Here is a 13,324-nt window from a genome sequence, read left to right as displayed (position 1 = left end):
TTCACCTGGTTCCAAAGTTCATCTGTGATGGTTGGCACTGGGTCACAGCGCTGCACCTGGCGTTTCACCACATCGCACGCATTTTCAGTCGGCAAGAAGTCTGATGACCTCGCAGGACAGGCCACCTGTGACACCAACAAGGCACGTGTTCGTGCAGTAACATGCATTTTGTCGATGAAACATGCCATCTGGCCTGCCAGGGTGGCCGAGCGGTTGAAGGCACTTCAGTCTGGAACAGCGCGACAGGTTCGAATCCTGCCTCGGGCATGGATGTGTGTGATGTCCTTAGGTTAGTTAGGTTTAAGTAGTTCTATGTTATAGGGGACTGATGACCTCAGATGTCAAGTCCCATAGTGCTCAGAGCCATTTGAACTATGGCATCTGGGCTGTTGTGCAGAAAGTGTAAGGCTGTGGCACGCAGGATGTCATTCACGTACTCACACTGGCCACAGTGTTCTGGACTCGCACCAGCTGTGATTTGTGGCTGTACCCAATAGCACCCCGCATCATAAGGCCTTCAGTTGACGCTGTATGTCTTAAGCGAATGCAGTCACTGTGATGCCGCGCCGGCTGTCTGTGACGGACCAAAATTGGACCATGAAGCAAACAGAACCTGGATTCATTCCATGTAGGCTTTCACGGCCGGCGTCTTTATCAGTAAACTCTTACGGGCTAAGTTGCCGTGGTCGATCTGTAGAACTTCTTCTCCCTGACGTTTCGTTCTCAACTACGGAGAACATCTTCCGATATGGAATCATGAGGAAGAAGACTTGAATGATTTTCTGGTACACTTAAATAGCATCAACCCAAAGATTAAATTTACTATGGAGAAGGAGAAGAATGGACAACTTAACTTCTTGGATGTATCAGTTATCAAACGGGCGGATGGGACCTTAGGCCATAAGGTCTACAGGAAAGGTACACATACTGATCGCTAGATCCATAAGAACTCAAACCACCACCCTAGGCAAAAGAGGGGGGTCATGAAAACACTAGTGGATAGGGCCAATAATATTTGTGAACCAGGCTACTTACAAGAAGAACTAAATCATTTACGAATGGCCTTTGCGAAAAATGGTTATACGAAAAACGAGATTAATCGAGCACTTCACCCAAATAGAAAAATGCCTAAAAATAGGAGACAGCAACAACCATCAGCTGGAAAAGTATTTCTTCCGTTCATCCATAATATCACGGATCGCATTGGAAAAGTACTAGCCAAGTTTCAGGTAGAGACCATTTTTAGACCTACTAAGAAAATTAGTGAATGCCTAAGATCAACAAAAGATGCTCGTCACCCCCTAGCCACCCCAGGGGTATATAAAATTCCGTGTAGTTGCGGCAGGGTTTACATAGGAACTACAAAAAGAAGCATCAATACACGGTTGACGGAGCACAAAAGAAACTGTCGCTTGGGACATATCGACAAATCGGCAGTAGCGGAACATGTTTTTAAGGATGGAGATCACGACATAAAATTTGGTGAAACAAGCGTGCTAGCGAGGACGTCGCACTATTATACACGTATGTATAGAGAGGCAATTGAAATCCACAAACATCAATACAAATTTAATCGTAAAGAAGGATTAAAATTGGATAAGATATAGCGGTCGACGTTGCATCAATCACGTGACAATCGATTGCCTGCAATCGAGAGAACAGACGATAGCCAGAGATAGCTGCACATCGACGCCACGTGACGTGTGGTGGCGCCCCCTACGATCTCTACATAAGCGGCGGCCCCAGCTCCTAGCAGCCAGTCGTCGACTCACCTCGGAAGATGTTCTCCGTAGTTGAGAACGAAACGTCAGGGAGAAGAAGTTCTACAGATCGACCACGGCAACTTAGCCCGGAAGAGTTTACTGATAAAGAACCTGGATTCGTTCGGAAACACTATTTTCAAACGAACAGAACCTGGATTCGTCCGGAAACACTCTCTGATGCCGTTCCTGTACCGAATGACGTCATTCCATACACCATTGTCGTCTAGCACGTTGCTGCACATTCTTCAAAGGTAGACGAAGAGGTGGACGACGGGCACGTAAGCTTTGCTGTACTAAACGGCGACGTACTTGCACCCCTGACAATACAAGATGTGCTACGCTGTTCCAGTGTTGCGCCAGAGCCGAGGAGGACGCAGATCTGTCCTACAATGCCATTTGGATGAGGTGTCTGTCTTCTCGGTGGATGGTCTGGGTGGTAAGTTCTGATCCATTTCGTCATGTTCTACGGCCATCCATGAATAATTCTCCACACACACGTTGCACTGCCGAAACACCTCGTCCCACACGAGCAGCAGCTTGCTTGATTGATGCCTCACATTCTCTCATGTCAATAATGCGGCCTCCTTCAAACTAACTTGACGAAACGGTTCGCACGTTCGTCTGCGAGGCACACTGCACGTCTGCTCAAGCCACACATATCCGTTCGCCTTCAATTTACAGTGAGAAAGAGAGCTGCAGGCACATTTTACCGGTAGGTGGTGTTGCGCCGCGATGTCGATGTTGACCTTGATCCCGCGGGTCGGCGTGGTTCAAACGCTAATCATTTCTGCAGAACACACTAATGTAGATGAACTGTAAATATGAACGTCCTACATCTAATCATTCAAGGTGTTCTGCTTTTCTGAACAAGAAATTGTAGTGCATCATCATCATCATCATTTAAGACTGATTATGCTTTTCAGCGTTCAGTCTGGAGCATAGTCTCCCTTATAAAATTCCTCCATGATCCCCTATTCAACGCTAACATTGGCGCCTGTTCTGATGTTAAGCCTATTGTTTTCAACATATGATCCAAAAATGATGTGAACTACAGTGGAGACAGGTTGCAGCCTTGTCTTACCCCTGAAACTACTCTGAACCATGAACTCAATTTACCGTCAACTCTAACTGCTATCTATGTGAAGACCTTTAATTGCTTGCTTGCAAAAGTTTGCCTCCTATACCATAATCTTGTAGAACAGACAATAACTTCCTCCTAGGAACCCGGTCATATGCCTTTTCTAGATCTATAAAACATAGATAGAGTTCCCTGTTCCACTCGTAACACTTCTCCATTATTTGCTGTAAGCTAGAGATCTGGTCCTGACAACCTCTAAGAGGCCTAAAACCACACTGATTTTCATCCAGTTTGTCCTCAACTAATACTCGCACTTTCCTTTCAACAATACCTGAGAAGATTTTACCCACAACGCTGATTAAAGAGATACCTCTGTAGTTGTTACAATCTTTTCTGTTTCCATGTTTAAAGATTGTTGTAATTACTGATTTCGTCCAGTCTGATGGAACCTGTCCCGACTCCCACGCCATTTCATTTATCTTGTGTAGCCATTTAAGACCTGACATTCCACTGTATTTGATGAGTTCCGACTTAATTTCATCCACCCCAGCCACTTTATTGCACTATAATCTATTGACCATTTTCTCCACTTCCTCAAATGAGATCCTATTTCCATCATCATTCCTATCCCATTGTTCATCGAAATCTGAAACATTACTGATCGTATTTTCACCTACATTGAGCAACTCTTCAAAATATGCCCTCCATCTGCCCAAGGCATCAACAGGATTCACCAGCAGTTTTCCTGACCTGTCCAAAATACTTGTCATTTCCTTCTTACCTCCCTTTCGAAGACTGCTAATTACACTCCAGAATGGTTTCCCAGCAGCTTGACCCAAAGTCTCCAACTTGTTTCCAAAGTCTTCCCAAGATTTCTTCTGGGATGATGCAATTATCTGTTTGGCTTTGTTTCTTTCTTCAATATAACTTACTATGTCTACCTGAGTTCTAGTATGTAGCCATTTTTGATACGCCTTCTTTCTCCTTTTACAGGCTGCCTTGACGGTGTCATTCCACCAAGCTGTTTACTTCACCCTTTCTGTACACACTACTGTTCCAAGACATTCTTTAGCCACTTCTAGTACTGTGTCCCTGTACTTTGTCCATTCCTTTTCCAATGACAGTAACTGACTACAATCAACTAACTGGTACCTTTCTGAGATCACTGTTATGTACTTGTGCCTGATTTCCTTATCCTGAAGTTTCTCCACATATGGACCCACATATGGACCTGACCTCCTGCACTTTCGGCCTCACAATACCAATTTCACTGCAGATTAAATAGTGCAGCAATCAATAAAATTTATTTGGCCTGCCATAAAAATGTGTAACTTAGTGGTTCCTTTAGTAACTGAGGATGTTAGGTGTAAGTGCTGCTCTCAGATGGAAAGGTTGGATCAGGAGAGAAATCTGTGGCGGGTCGCATCAAACCAGTCAGAAGACTGATGAGCCCTTCCCCCCACCCCCACTCTCCCACCCCACCCCCAACAAAACAAAGAACGCTGGTTATTCACTGTCCTTTGGAGCCATAATGGCATACTGCAATACAGTCACAAGTGGCGTGATCAGTTATTAACGTCAACGTAAATCCTTATGGCTTGCAATAAATGTCCTGTTTGAGTAATTGAACGCGGAATAACGATGTCGACGACGCTGAATAACGTCACTATGTTAAGAATAACAATTCAGAGCTTTGCATTTTTATAACACAATTATTTACTCTGCTTTGCTTTCCTTTCTGCACGGCGTGTAATGCTCGGCTGGAATTACCAGTAGCTACAATATAACGTTTCATTTGTTTCGAACGTCAAGAATTAATGCCTCATAAATGTTCGTGTGAAATGAACACGGAGTGTCAGTCAATTGCTGACACACTGGACGGAGGAGGGAGGAAAATTTTGACAGTAATATGTACGGCCGTAAATTTCTTTTGAGGACAACAAACCCAAAGTATGATATATTAGTTGCTTTCAATTTAAATATATCAACGCGACGAAAATTTTAACATTCATTGCGAACGAATGCGTATCTGATATATTAACGTGCAAATCAAATAAACCGTCCTGGATTTAACAGATCGCTAATGTTTTGTTCGTAGCAGCGCTCGTGAATTGGTCTTGAAGACCTCCGCCGGCCGATGTAGCCGAGCGGTTCTAGGCGCTACGGTCTGGAACCGCGCGACCGCTACGGTCGCAGGTTCGAATCCTGCCTCGAGTATGGATGTGTGTGTTGTCTTTAGGTTAGTTAGGTTTAAGTAGTTCTAAGTTCTAGAGGACTGATGACTTCAACAGTTAAGTCCCATAGTGCTCAGAGCCATTTGAACCATTTTTAAGACCTCCAGATTTTTCCCGTTTCTATGAAAGTCCTTGTAACCTACACCCACAAATCTACGTCGTAAGCATGACGGAGTGTAGTTCTAGCAACATTTTCACTTCCCCCTTCCCGTATTCCTCGATGAATGATGTGTGTGTTCGTGTGTGTATGTGTGTGTTTGTGTGTGTGTGCTTGTGTGTGAAAAAACTACAATCTAGACTTGTTTTTGAAAACATTTCTGGAGGCAACCAGCCATGAAAATATTTGAAATTGATTGTCAACAGTCGACATAAAAGTTTGTGAACAACCTAGATCGCAAAGGCACGTTTATTACAAGGCGACCAGTTTCGATCATCACATGGCCATCTTCAGACCTTCAAAACCATTTTGAAGGACAACGGCTACATGTGAAGCAGGAACCGCTGAACGATGATCAGTAATTGATTACCGTCACTCAGTCTGTCCTACTCCATGTACAGCCATCGCCCATCAATGTGGATTTGAAGGTCTACGATGATCGTCAGATGATCGAAACCGGTGACCTTGTAATAAACGCGTCTTTGCGATGTGTCACAAATTTGATCTGATACTCGCGTTTTGTTGTGGTATTCAATTCTAAGACTGGTTTGATGCAGATTCTCATGCTACGCTATCTTGTACCCGTCTCTTCTTCTTCTTCTCGTTCCTATCCATACTGGATGTTGGCAACCATCTTGGCAGTGCTTTTCCTGTCACTTGCAGCTCTAAATAGCTCTGTATATGTTGTAGAGGTCCACGTTCTGATGTTCCTAAGCCAGCAAATTCTTCTGCGGCCAACGCTTCTCTTCCCTGGTGTTTTTTCTTGCAGGATGGTCTAGAGGAAATGGTATCTGTTGTTGTTACTCATGACGTGTCCCAGGTACTGGATCTTTCTTGTTTCACGGTAGCCATTACTTCTTTGTCTTTCTTCATTCTTCGTAGAACCTCGACATTTGTGACATGCGCTATCCACGGTATTCTCAACATTCTTCTGTAGAGCCACATCTCAAAAGCCCCCAGCCGCTTACCCAAAGATTCTGTCAGAGTCCATGTTTTAACACCATAGCAGAGGGTGGAAAATACGAAGCAACGTAGATGTCTGATCTTCTTCGTCATTGCTAAGCCATGATTCTTGAAAAGGTTACTCAACTTATTGAGAACAGGCCTGGCTTTTCCAGTTCGTGTTCCCACCTCATCAGAAAGATCCCATTGATTATTTATTGCAGTGCCAAGGTACGTGTATTTATGTACTTGCTCTATGTGATTTTGACCTATCTTAATGTGTCATGCAGGGACTCTGTTTTTACTAATTATCATTGCTTTCGTTTCTTGAGGGTTGACATGTAGACCATATTCAGAGCTTTTTTGTGCAATTCTATCGACAAGGTATTGCAAACTATCCTCACAATCAGAAAATATTACTGCATCGTTAGTATATCGCAAGTTGTTGATATATTTTCTGTTTAAGAGCACTCCCATCTCTACTTCATCAAGAGCTTCCTTAAAGATGTGCTCTGAACAGTTGTTGAAAATCGATAGGGATAATATACAACCCTGCTTTACACCTCCTAGAATGTCTATGTCTTCTATATTTTCTCTGTCCAGCCTCACAGATGCTGTAGGTTCACAATTATACGTAGGCCTTTATCAACCAAACCAGTGCTTCTTAAAATGTCGACAATCTTCTGGTGTTTTACGCTGTCGAAAGCTTTTTGATAATCAATAAAGCAAGCATAATTGTCGCAATTCACGTCTCTGCGCCTTTGAAGTAGTACCTGGATACTAAATGATGCTTCACGCGTGCCAAATGCATTTCTGAAACCAAACTGTGTAGAAGAAACTTGTTCTTCACAGATCTTGTAAATTCTTTGGTGAATGACCCTCAGAAAGATATTTAGCAGGTGATTCATGAGGCTGATGGTCCTGCTATACGTTCACAGTTATAGGTAGGTCTTTATCATCCAAACCAGTGCTTCTTAAAATGTCAACAATCTTCTGGTGTTTTACTCTGTCGAAAGCCTTTTGATAATCAATAAAGCAGGCTTAAATGTCGCAATTCACGTCTCTGCACCTTTCAAATAGTACCTCGATACTAAATAATGCTTCGGGGATGCTAAATGTATTTCTGAAATCAAACTGTGTAGAAGAAATTTGTTCTTCACAGATCTTGTAAATTCTTTGGTGAATGACCCTCAGAAAGATCTTTAGCAGGTGACTCATGAGGCTGATGGTTCTGTATTCACCACAAGTCTTAGCTACGGCCTTTTTGGGCAATGTACTAAATTCGGATTTAAGCCATTCCCGTGGAATGTTACCAGAGTCGTAGATGTCACTGAATGTTGCAGTCAGTCATTTTAAATTATACTCACAGAGAAGCTTGAGAATTTCGGAATTCACATTGACGGGACCAGGTGATTTACCATCATTCATTCCATTTATAGCAGCTTCTTCCAGCAGAATTCTAGGTCCTGTTTCGCAATATATTTGAGGAAGATCTGGCCGGTTGTCATAAAAAAGTTGTTCTATGTATGTTTTCCATGTTTCTTTAAGCTTATCTTGTCCAAATATTATTCTTCCTTCATTATTCACCAATCTACTTCCTGTCCTTTTTCTGTAATTTAGCCCGCATCTCGTGGTCGTGCGGTAGCGTTCTCGCTTCCCACGCCCGGGTTCCCGGGTTCGATTCCCGGCGGGGTCAGGGATTTTCTCTGCCTCGTGATGGCTGGGTGTTGTGTGCTGTCCTTAGGTTAGTTAGGTTTAAGTAGTTCTAAGTTCTAGGGGACTTATGACCACAGCAGTTGAGTCCCATAGTGCTCAGAGCCATTTGAACCATTTTTTTTTCTGTAATTTCCTGTCACTTCCCTGACTATTTTATGAGTGGTGAAACTATCATGCTTCAATTGTAATTTCTCTGTTTCATTGCACTGTTCCTGTATTTCTCTTTCCTTAGCTTCTCGTATCCGTTTCCTGATCTCCTTCTTGATATTCTTGTATGCATCAGGATTACTTTTCACTTCCCTCCTTCTATCCATCATTTTAAGTTTCTCTTCAGTCATCCATGACTTCTTTTTGGTGACAATGGATTTCAGATGTACTTCTTTAACTGATTCCTGCATTTTCTCTTATGGAAGATTCTTTCAGTTTGCGGATATCATACATTTTGACTTTTTTCTTTTGAACTCTCTTCATTCTGATTTTAAAGACACCAACTAGGGGACCGTGGTCTGAGTTAATGTCGGCACCTGGATAGGTTTTCATTGAGAGTCAGCTGTTTCTATATCTTTGATTTATCAAGACATAATCAATCTGATTCCGGGTAATATTTCCGTCTGAATCTCTTGGGGACTTCCAAGTGTAGAGACGTCTGGCCGGTTCAAAAAATGACCCTGAGCACTATGGGACTTAACATCTATGGTCATCAGTCCCCTAGAACTTAGAACTACTTAAACCTAACTAACCTAAGGACACCACACAACACCCAGTCATCACGAGGCAGAGAAAATCCCTGACCCCGCCGGGACGTCTGGCCGGTGATGTGAAGAAATGTGTTATTACGAATCTCCACTCTCCTGCAAATGCACTGAGCAGTACGCCTCTCTCATTCCTTTCACGAAGTCCATAGTGACCTATAAAGTCGCCTTCGGATCCCCTTCCTATTTTGGCATTAAAATCTCCCATAATTATTGTAAGATCTTTCTTCGGTAGTTGTTGCAAAACACCTGAGATTTGGGAATAAAATTCTGCATCTTCTTCATCACTATGGTCTGCTGTTCGAGCATAGACTTGAATAATGTTCAGTTATGCACGTAGAGCAATTATTTGGAGTAACATCACTCTCTCTGAAACAGATACACAATTAGTGACACATTCTGCTATTTCTTTCGATACTGTAAATCCTACTCCAGACATATACTGTCCATTTGATATTCCTGAGTAGTAAATTCTGTGTTCATTGATGTTACAAGAACCTGAACCTGGCTATCGCATTTCACTAATGCTCATGATCTTATTTCTCATTCTTTCCATTTCTTGGATTACACTGCTGATTTTTCCAGCCCGAGCCATCGTCTTCACATTCTATGTGCCTATCTTTATACTATCTTTCAATGATAATCTCTTCTTAGTGACAGCGTTGCTCAAAACTGTCCCTCCCGAAGATCCGATTGGAGGACTTGGAACTCCGGAAAATTTGGTTTTGAATACAGCCATAGGATCTTTAATGTGATGGTTTCTCGATGCCTTCCACATTCTGACCAATCTGGTTCTTCCGCCTTCAGGGATGATTTCTCATTCGAAGGACAACAGAGTGCCCTATCCTTTACCCGCTCATTCGCTCTCCAAAGAGGCCGTTGGCACTTGGTAGAAGAGGACCACTTATACCGGTGGTCACTCGGTTTTGGTCGCAGTTTAACGTCATGCCCGGGACAGCGTAACTACTTCATCCTACTCGTATTTGAATCTGATCACAATAGTCTTCGTCTTCCCCTTCAATTTTACCTTCACACTCCCCTTAATCTCAATATTGATAACTCTTTGATGCCTCAAGAAGTGACTATCAACGATTCCTTCTTTTAATGTAGTTGAGCAAGAAATTCACTTTTTCCCCAATTCAAGTCAGTATGTCCCCATTAGTTATTCAATTTACAAATATAATTTTCGACATACTGATGCAGCACTGCATTTCAGAAGCTTCTGTTCTCTTCCTCTCTGAGCTGCGTATCGTCCACATTTATACATCCTTTGTCATGGGCCCCTCTCGATTATTTTGCTGCCAAAAAAACAAAAGTCCTCTATCTTTTAGTGGCTCATTCCCTAATATAATGCCCTCAGCATCATCTCACCCTCGCTTTATTTTTGCTGTAATCTTTTTTGAAGACACTGTTCTTCCCACTCAACTCCTCTTTGCTGACATAAATAAAATATCATTGACAAACGTCAAAACCTTTATTTCTCTTCCCTAAGGCTTTATTCTCTCCTAGATTTGGCCTTGATTTCCTTTAATGCTTTTCAGCCTACAAACTGGATAACATCGGGGATAGGCTACAACCCCGTTATACTACCTTCTCAACTTCATTTCCTTAGACTCGACTCTTATAAAGGCAATCTCGTTTCGGTACAAGTTGTAGATATTCTTTTGCTCCTCTATTTAATGCTGCTAGCTTCAGAATTTCAAAGTGTCTATTCCAGTCAACATATGTCAAATTCTTTCTCTAAACCTACAAATGTTGTAAAAGTAGGTTTGGTTTCTTCAGTCTTTCTTCGAATACAGATTATAGGGCCAGTATTTCTCGGAGTGTTTAGATATTTCTATGGAACCTAAACTGATCTCACCAAGGTCGTCTTCTACCACTCCTTTCATTCTTCTGTGTAATCAGTCGTGTGAGTATTTTGTAACCACAGCTTTTTAGACTGACAGTTCGCTAATACACAACCCAGTCAGTATTTGCCTTCTTTGGAATAGGTATTGAGACATGCTTATTCAAATCTGGGTTTTCAGCCGTCTAATATACACTCGAAAATAAATATATTACGAGGATTCAGGAAGGAATTATCCGAATTTGACGGAAATCGGTAGATGTGACGTACATGTACAGACAAACAAATCATTATAATTTCAGAAATACTGGATGATTTATTCAAGAGAAAGTGCTTCACCAGTTGAGCAAGTCATTAATGCTTTGGTCAAACTCTGGCCTTTATGCAAGCAGCTATTCGGCTTTGATTGATGGAGATGTTGGACGTCTTCCTGAGGAATATATGCCAAATTCTGTCCAGTTGGCGTGTTAGATCAGCAGAATCCAAAAGTAGTTTGGAGGGCCCTGCCAATTATGCAGTTGGCCAATATAGGGTTTGGCTAGCACGAAAACAAGCTGTAGAAACTCTCGCCGTTTGTGGAAGGACATTATGTTGCTAAAATGTGAGCCCACGATGGCTTGCCATGAAGGGCAACAAAACACGGCATAGAATATCGCGTAAGGGTATCGCGGATGACAACCAAAGAGGTCCTGCTATGAAATGAAGTGATACCCCAGGCCATCACTCCTGGTTGTGGACGGTATGGCGAGTGACGGTGAGGTTGATGTCCCATCTCTATCGCGGGCGTCTCCAGACAAGTCTTTGAGTCCTGATTCCAACTGTGCCCCGATTACGAGCGTAGTTTTGTCGTGGATGGCTGTCCCAGGTATCTCACTAATTCTGAGAGAAAGTCGTCTACTCCAGACGTTTTCTGTAGGCTTAGGTCTTTCAGAGCTCTGTCACATTTTCTCGCAGCACTGCGTTCATCTTTTTTTCTCTTTCCATAATTTTGGCTTCAAGTTTCTTTCTGTTATATAACCGAGGCACAACTTACTATTCGCAGTGGTGTGTCTCTTCTCTCCAAAGGTTTCTTTAAATTTCGTGTGGTTGATATATACCGTTCTCCTAGTCATGCATGCTTCTTCAGCTTTGAATTTTTCCTCCAGCCATTCCCACCTTGCCCTTTTCAATTTTTCAACTTCGTCTACTGACTCCACTACTCCATCTCAAAACCATCCACCTGACTTCATTTTCCGTCTCTTCTGTTTCGTAGCCTGGAGTTCCCTTTGATTCTACTACCTCTGTTTCTTTCAATTTGTATTGGTCCAGTCTTTTTAATTTCTTACGTCTCTGAAATTTGTGCACCTTTAATGTATCGTTCAAACAACTTAAAGCTTCGCCCGAGCAGACCACGAAGGCCCAACGGTACCGACCAGCAGCCGTGTCATCCTCATCCCGCAGGCATCACCGTATGCGAATATGGAGGGGCATGTGGTCAGCACACCGCTCTCCCTGCCGTATGTCAGTTTCAGAGACCGGAGCCGTTACTTCTCAATCAAGTAGCTTCTCAGTTTGCTTCACAAGGGCTGAGTGAACGCCGATTGCCAACAGTGCTCGGAAGACCAGATGGTCACCCATCCAAGTTCTAGCCCAGCCCGACAGCGCTTAACTTCGGTGACCTGACGGGAACCGGTGATACCACTGTGGCAAGGCCGTTGGCAGTGTACCGTTCACGTCAAATATTTCTCACTTATGGTGAGCAGTTTGCTTAACCACTTCGCCTGTCCGAGCACCCTCCTCGAACCAACCCAAGGATGTACACAGTGTGACATACGGTAGTTTGGGTCAGCCCGGGGATTGTACACGGATAGCCGAAGTGGCTAAGGCGGCTCCTCGCGCTAAATGGGAAATGCGGGTTCGAGTCATGCTGCGGCATAAACTTTCAGATGTCACTAATAGGTAGCACACCTGTACCCAATAACGCTGATGTCCAATAAGCCGCAGTCACTGAATAAATTTCGACTGATTAACCGGTTGCTGAAGCCATTCGGTTGCCCCGTCCCTAGAGGCGGTCTGAATTACAGTACTCCGCCTGCGTCGAGCCGAAGACACGTACAAAGCAGCCATTTGGATTGTTGAAGACGCTGATCATCCGGTACTACCGCGATCAAGATGTCAAAAATTTGTGATCAATATAATTTAAATCGTTTAGAGTGTAAAAGGCTGTGTATACTACTTGATTGTGGTAATACAGTTGACTTGTAACTGTAACGTTGTACAAAATTGTTGCTTTCGCGGCCATTTGTTCTCGAACTGCCTGTTCGATTCTGTCTCGGTATCTTCGGCAGACGTTTGTTTAACGATTTTCGGGACGTTTCGCCAGCACAAGTGGCTGGCACTGTCAGAGATTCTCTCTCCACTTCTGGTGATCAGTCAGCTATGAGCAATGGAGGGTGAACCTTGATAATGCCAGCCAATCCTTCTGGCAAAACATCACGAAAATAGTTAAACAAACGTCTGCCGAAGATCCCGAGACAGAAGCGAACAGGCAAGATGTAATATTGTAGATGGTGCCTGTCATTCACACTTGAGTTACACTCCTGCGCTTACCCCCAATTTGAACTCATTATCCTTGGGTTGATTAAATAAGCCGAAAATTATCGTCAAACTGGACCATTAAATTTGTTTCTAGTATTGATAAAGTTTACAGTAATTAAAAAATCGACTTTCTTGCTCATTTAACTGGCTCATCACTTGGTATACTGACGACCTTCATTCTTAAAATTGGAAAGCAATCAGCATCGTTTAAATAAGCAGCCACTTTTTGCTAATGGTATATTATGGCACAATTTTAAGA

General features: G+C 42.9%; 1 pseudogene; it reads right to left on the bottom strand.

Moving 5' to 3' along the window:
• Positions 1-12,069: 12,069 nt before the first annotated feature.
• Positions 12,070-12,187, bottom strand: LOC124557028 (annotated as a pseudogene).
• Positions 12,188-13,324: the final 1,137 nt, after the last annotated feature.

The sequence above is a fragment of the Schistocerca americana genome, chromosome 1 (assembly GCF_021461395.2).
Source record: "Schistocerca americana isolate TAMUIC-IGC-003095 chromosome 1, iqSchAmer2.1, whole genome shotgun sequence".
NCBI lineage: Eukaryota > Metazoa > Arthropoda > Insecta > Orthoptera > Acrididae > Schistocerca > Schistocerca americana.
This window is presented reverse-complemented; position numbering and strand designations above follow the sequence as displayed.